Here is a 6936-nt window from a genome sequence, read left to right on the forward strand (position 1 = left end):
TTTTCCCAATTTTGAAAGCCAGTAAATGGAATGGTATCTGTTGCCTTTTCTCACATGCTGGGGCTGTGTTAAATACCTCACTTTTGATTACCGCTTTTATTTGTCCAAGACTCCTGAGAGATCTCCCCTTGCTCTCCAGACCGGATTGTTAGCTAACACAGGAGTGATTTGGGAAGACTGGGTGGCATCCAAGCTAGGGTGCAGTGAATCAAAGACATCGTCTCACTGTGTTCTGTCCTTTTTCTTCCAGAAGCCAGGTGTGGGGCCCAGACACGGGCAGATGGGCCGAAGGCAGCCGTGCGTCTATTTGCGGGAAGCACAGATTCAACTTCGCTTATGAGCCCAGAAGCAAGAGCAAATAAATGATGGAGGTAAAAAGGGTTTCACTGACCGTTTCCGCTTTCACATGTCCCCTCTGGTTGTTCGATTCTTTCCTTTAGAACTTCCGGAAGCATTTTTTAAAACCTGATTTCCCTGGTAAAAGGTGGGCCTGTAACCTTGCCCCCGGTCTTACCCCAACCTAGAAAAACTGGCCTCCAACCTCCTGATCGGTAATTTTGTAATCTGCTCTTATGCTTAGCGAATAAATAGCATTCTTTTAAGTGTCAGCTTACCCCTTTTTCATTCCCAGAAAGGAGAAAAAATAATCCGTAGCGTGAAGATCTTGTAGGATATATATATTTTTTTCCTTTCCTCTGTTCTCAGCAAGTATCTGAAATGCCAAGGTCTGATATTATTAGGGATGATAAACCAAGATGAAGCAGAAAATAAACCAGAGTTGTTAAGCCACATCAAGTGGCCCTCCTCTCCCTCTGGCAAGAAGCACTAGAATTTATCTGAAACCAGGATTTCAACATCTCTCTAATGCATTGAGGGAGTGCTTCCACAGGCGACGACTGCAAAGTATACAAACCAAAGGAGATTAAGTGTTTAGTTTCAAAACACATGAACTCACTAGTTTAAACAGAGAAACTACACACAAAGAGTGCAAAGAAACAATGAAAGCGAGAGATCAACAGAGTAAATATCACCTAGAAATACTAACAGTCTTAAAGGTCAGAAATCCTTAGTCAAACTAGAAGAGCCATTCATTAAAAACAATCAGTTACAGGATAACCTGAGAACATCACACTATGAATTCCCTTTAAAAGCAGAAGTTGTTCAGCTAAAAGCTATTAGCTGTGTGCCCTAGGGGTAACTAAATAGAGCAGGTAACAAACAGAAACTAAAACCCAAAGAAGAAGCCAGAAAATAGGTGCCCTGGAAACTGCTTAACACAGAACTTCAAAAGCACAGGAGAAAGGCTTCTGTTGTGAGGATATCCATCCCGAGGCATCAGTGGGTAATGCATGGAAGAAAAAACAAATTCAGCATTCCTGAGCGAGTCTTCACGGTTGAAACCGGCTTTCAATGTTTTCCTTGATTACAGATCATTCGTCTTTTTCTATCACTATTTGAACATGAAAATATTGCAAAAATAATCCCCTTTCAGGGCGCCTGGGTGGCTCAGTCCATTAAGGGTCTGACTCAAGATTTCCGCTCAGGTCACAATCTCAGAGCCCCACATGCGGCTCTGTGATGATATCACAGAGCCTGCTTGGGATTCTCTCTCCCTCTTTCTCTGCCCCTCCCCCCCCCCACTTTGACACATTCTCTCTCTCTCTCTCTCTCTCTCTCTCTCTCAAATTAAATAAACATTAAAAAATAATCTCCTTTACCTTCAAGCTTTGGAAGAGGCAGATATTAGATTGGTTTCGGGTGTGGGATTTTTGGTCTTTTTTAATGTCACGTACACTTTATAATTTGTTAGCACCTATATTCAACTCACCTTGGCCTTTGCTTGGTGAAATAATGTTAGATATGATGGAAGCTTAACATCTTTGAACCCTTAGAACACTCAAGTGGATGGTATTTCCAAAGACATTACTCATGTCTCCAACATTTCTTTCTCCTAGACTTTCATATTACAATTTTGACTTTTAGGTAGCGCGCTAATTATTTACCACGAAAGCCCCAAATCTTCTCACAGGTATGGAGACAGGCCAAACCCATTAAAACCTTCCAACCCTCAAGACAGTGTCTTATTATATTTTTTTTAGGTTTTATTTACTTATTTTGAGAGAGACGGAGACAGCACGAGTGGGGAAGGGCAGAGAGAGGGAGAGAGAGAGAATCCCAAGCAGACTCCATGCTGCCAGCTCAGAGCCTGATGTGGGGTTCAAACCCACAAAGCCATGGGAGCATGATCTGAGCTGAAACCAAGAGCTGGACGCTTACCCAACTGAGCCACCCAGGTGCCCCAACAGTGTCTTATTATTAAGGCCACTTCAGAGATTCCCACATGTTGAATGTTTCATGAAATCGTGAGTAGTTTATTAATTAGTGTCCTACGGTGTGGCCAAAAAAAAATGCAGTAGGACACGCATTTTCCATTTTCATATACGTTATTTGAGCAAGGGAAGGATTAATTCTTCAGAAGATGGATTCAACTTTTAGTGTCTCGAAGTTGTCACCTACTTTGACTCTGTAATGGAGCTTTCCTTGGAAGGTCAATCAGGAATTGCAAAAAATGGGAAGAAATATTTCTTTCTTCCTTTCCTCTCTCCCCAACATGTTGAGCTTTGATCAAGAGCCGTATTCTCAACCATGTGCCAAAGAGATATTTCTCTACCTAAAGTAGAATCCGAATGATTATATAACCAGATCCTTGAAAATAATTCCATGGAGGCAAAATCCACTGCAGGTCAATGTTCTCTAGATCACTAAAACCTAGTGTGATGGTACACTTGCAGGTGAACTTTTATTGAAACCAATAAAAACTCAATGACCATGGGACAGCAAGAGAATCATTCTCACGTCAGTGAGTTGGATGAGGGGCTGAAAATGCTGGTGAAAGTCAGGAATCCTCTTTTTTTTTTTTAACGTTTGTTTATTTTTGAGAGAGACCGAGGGGAGAGGCAGAAAGAGAGGGGGACAGAGGATCCATAGCAGGCTTTGCACTAACAGTGGCAAACCCAATGTGAGGCTCGAGCTCACAAACTGTGAGATCATGACCTGAGCCAAAGTACGACACTCCATTGACTGAGCCAACCAGGACCCCCCTCCCCCTTTTTCTTCCTTTTTTGAGTAAGTTTCATGCCCAACTCAGAGCCCAGCATGGGGCTTGAACTCATGACCCTGAGATCAAGACCTGAGCTGAGATCAAGAGCTGAGGCCTAACTGACTGAGCCACGCAGGCGTTCCATGAATCCTCCTTTTTAAAAGGTAAATTTCTTCCTAATTCTACACCTAAGTGTAAGCTGACCTTTTTTTTTTTTTTATGTTCATTAGCATTAGTAAACCATCTCTTTAACAACTCAAGCATTTTGTTTCTGGTTATGAATGTGTAATTTCTGGGGATTATTTATTTTCACATTAGACATAATCCTACATTTTGAAAGTTTGCTTCGTCGTCCTGAAATCTTTCACCAGTGGGAAAGGCAGAAAACATGGCATACACATCCTCTATCTGAAACATGAATTTCCATCGGCCGTGCCTTCATTCTCTGGCCAATCCTGTGGTCAGGCCTCTGGAGCACAGACATTGTACACAAACTGCCTGATTATGAGGTTCTCAACAATCAAAGTGATTTTTTTTTTTTTAAGGACCACATAATCGGTCTCAAAACCTGCTATTCCAGCAGACATGCACATGGCCGTGGATCTGGACGGAACAATGAGGTTGTAACATCTTTAGTGCAAATTGTTGAAATAAGGAGTTGAGAAAACACAGAGCTACCCTTTCTTCATCTGGTGTTCACAAGTCTGTCCGTGTCAGCAACTCCGTCTCAAGACGGTCAAAACGGAGCTCTTGAGTTGACCTCATTCCCTCCAAAGCTTGCTGCCCCTGCCACTCGGGGAGCAACATTTTTGTGAATTTTTAAAAGTCTTATTTCTGAGGGCAGAGAGTAGAGGAGAACGTAAATGTACTGCTACGCTGATTAGTTTGGCTTTCTCTCTTCCTTTTTTAAGTTTCTTGGAAATATGGTGGCCCTCCCTGTATAGCTTTTTAAAGACCTCCTGTCTGCACGCCCTTGGAAAATGAAAAAGAAAAAAAAGAAAGAAAGAAAGAAAGAAAGAAAGAAGGAAAGAAAGAAAGAAAAGCCAAAGCAAAGTCTCTGTGGCATATGGCCAGATTTGGCTTTAAAAAGTTGCTAATTTTGGACTCACTTCTCTCCATTAGGGCAGGGTAAGAATTATGCACACAAGGCTGAGGCTTGTCTCTGCTTAGAAAACATCTGCATTCAATTAGAAATATGCCTGAGTGTCATGTTAATTCTGCAGAACCAAACAAAGTCATTTTTGTTTAAACTCTTTCAGGACTGTGAGGATGAGCGGTTACAGGAGAAAAAGGAAGAAATAATAAAAGGCAGTAAAACAAAAGTGCCGTGTGGCCCTGGAAGGAACTGAGGAGGCAAATAAGAAAATCCTTCTCCTTGAGAATATAGACCCTGCAATTTTCTTCCAGAATTCTCTCCCCTGCCATTTCTCTCTCGGGGATTGGAGGTGGGAACAAGCCTACCCTGTCCTCTAAAAATGCCACTTTGAAAGCAACGGAACATTCTCCGGATTCCTCCAAAATGAATTTGACCGAATAGTTGATGTGTTTGGCAAATGAGCAGTAGCGTTTTATTTTTTAGTTTTGTGGAAAGCCAAACAAATCAAAATGGGCTACCGTATTTGACGATTTCTATAGACACGCACATCTTGCGGTGAGAACACCGCACTTGTTTACGTCGGTAGCACCGATTCGCCTGGAATTTGAGTTTCTCTCTTTCACAGAAGTCTGTGGCTAACCATAGATCTAATTTTCACAGAGGTACATTCGAACTGCATGTTGGTAAAAGCGATGGTCCCAAGAGAAGGGGGCTTCATTCATTTCCTTGAGCTTTTAAAATTAGGTCTTACTTACCGTAGGTCAGGTAGGGAAGGTAGAGGCAGACCCTATTTTTGTTTCATAGTATTGAGGGATAGGACTTAGTCCTCAATCTGCAGCACCACAGAGTTGCCCTCAGGTTCTTTCTGGCAGGTAAAAATGTTTAAGTCTCTGCCATTTAATCCTTATCAAAATGCAGGCTGTCAAGAGATGTTTGCGGATGTAGGCTCGATGGGCATGCTACATATTTATTCTTTCATGTATTTTGACTCTATCTTTGGATCAAACCAAAGAACTGGGCATGGAACCAAAATGTTTGGCACTATCTCTATTGGTTTTCACTAAACTGTCCAGTAACTTCATGCCAGTTGCCTGTATAGAAAACGCCGTAAGAAACTGTCCAATAAAATGTGCCGTTATACTCACTGTAGGATTATTTCTATTACGTTTTCCCATACTCGTGTATGAGAATCCATGAAAGAGATCTCTCAGATTTTTAGTTTGGGGTATTTTTTTCTTGAAATATGGTTTTCTCTGCTGTTTTTATTTGTAAGTCTTAGGAACACTGTGATTCTTGTAACTGAGATGAGTTCCCTTTTTGCTTTAACTGCTAAAAGCTTTGGGGCCAAATCTGTGACTTGCCTTTGGTAACTACAGTGTCCATTACATATATTTATACTTCTATATATCAAGGGGTTTATTCGAGTATAACCCATATATTCCCCCTTACTCTGTCTCTCTCAACCTTTGGTTTTTTTTTAATCTTTTTTTTTATATTTATTTTTGTAAACTCTGACAATTCCTTTATGAAATACGTCTGGGAGTTTATAAATCAGTAAATGAGTAAAGCTAAATGAAACCCTGAAATTGAAGAGCAGGACTATGTAACCTAATCCTTCCTTGTGGGTGCTTGCTATGTAATCGTTTCCTGAAAATATTTAATTTTTGTCTGATTTTTATGCCGTGCCATTTTTTATTTTGCATCCCAAATGTGTGAGAGAATAAGATGAAAAAGACCATTTTGAAGGCATAAAGAAACTCAGGTAGAACATCTGAAATGGTTACATAACTGACAAAGAGGACATAAAAGAATGGAAAAGAAATTAAGATTACTTGACTTTAAGGGGGGGAATGATCACAATGAAATTAAATAATAATATTCAAGATGTCAGCCATCTTGACAACTGTTTTCTATGTCTTTAGAAAGTAAAACCTATGTAAAAATAAGAAGAATTAAGCTTCCAAGTCTGAAATGAACATTGGGAAGGTGGTGCTGTGTGCTTAAATAATATTTTACTCAAGAATTTTATGCTGGAATTTAGCCATTACCTTCTGTCTTATCTCTATTTGCTCAAGTCATGCTGGTATTATCACCATATTTATAAGCACGAATGAAGTGTAAAACTCAAGCACCAGAAAGTTAAAACAGTCACATTATTCTGCTTGTTTTCAGATATGTGAAGATAGGACCATCTCTTGACTAGCGGTCCAAACTGATTTTTCTTTGTTTTTCAGGAACAAGAAGAAGATGGGGATGTAAGCTTTAGCCTAAATAGAAAAAGAAGAAGAGAAAGAAGAACGAGGAGGAGGACGGGGAGGAGAAGGAGAAGGGGAATTGTAAAGATTAAATGTAAAGCTCGTGTTTTTGTATCTGCTTTATTGTGCATATCCTGTCTTTAGATTTTAGAGTTGCAAAGAGATATCTTTATATTAATACATATGTATTAATTTATTTAAAAATAATAATAAAGGCAGAGATGAAACCAAAGGTCAGGTCCATATTGTCAAACTCCTCTGGGACTCCCCTACACGGGGTATATTTTCATCCAATGGCACGAGACAGAGAGCCCAAGTGGCAGTTGGCCAAGCCTACATAGATGACCAAAAATGCCAGAAGCCAAAGGTTCCCTCCATTTTGTCCAGTCACAAAGGACTGTTCTATTTCCCACCAAAAATTCCATGTGTCTTCCTACTGTCTCTCAATATTTTATTAAACATTGAAATGAAAAGTAACAATGGAA

The 6936-nt window shown here is 40.2% G+C and overlaps 1 long non-coding RNA gene across 2 annotated transcripts; it reads left to right on the plus strand.

The window, feature by feature from the left end:
• Positions 1-222: 222 nt before the first annotated feature.
• On the plus strand, positions 223-6565 carry LOC125939510 (uncharacterized). Of its 2 annotated transcripts, XR_007463074.1 has the most exons (3): positions 223-371; positions 4360-4545; positions 6431-6565. It is a non-coding gene; the product is annotated as an uncharacterized LOC125939510 (long non-coding RNA). The 2 variants fall into 2 exon arrangements; XR_007463073.1 differs by lacking the exon at positions 4360-4545.
• Positions 6566-6936: the final 371 nt, after the last annotated feature.

Source organism: Panthera uncia, assembly GCF_023721935.1.
Source record: "Panthera uncia isolate 11264 chromosome B2 unlocalized genomic scaffold, Puncia_PCG_1.0 HiC_scaffold_25, whole genome shotgun sequence".
NCBI lineage: Eukaryota > Metazoa > Chordata > Mammalia > Carnivora > Felidae > Panthera > Panthera uncia.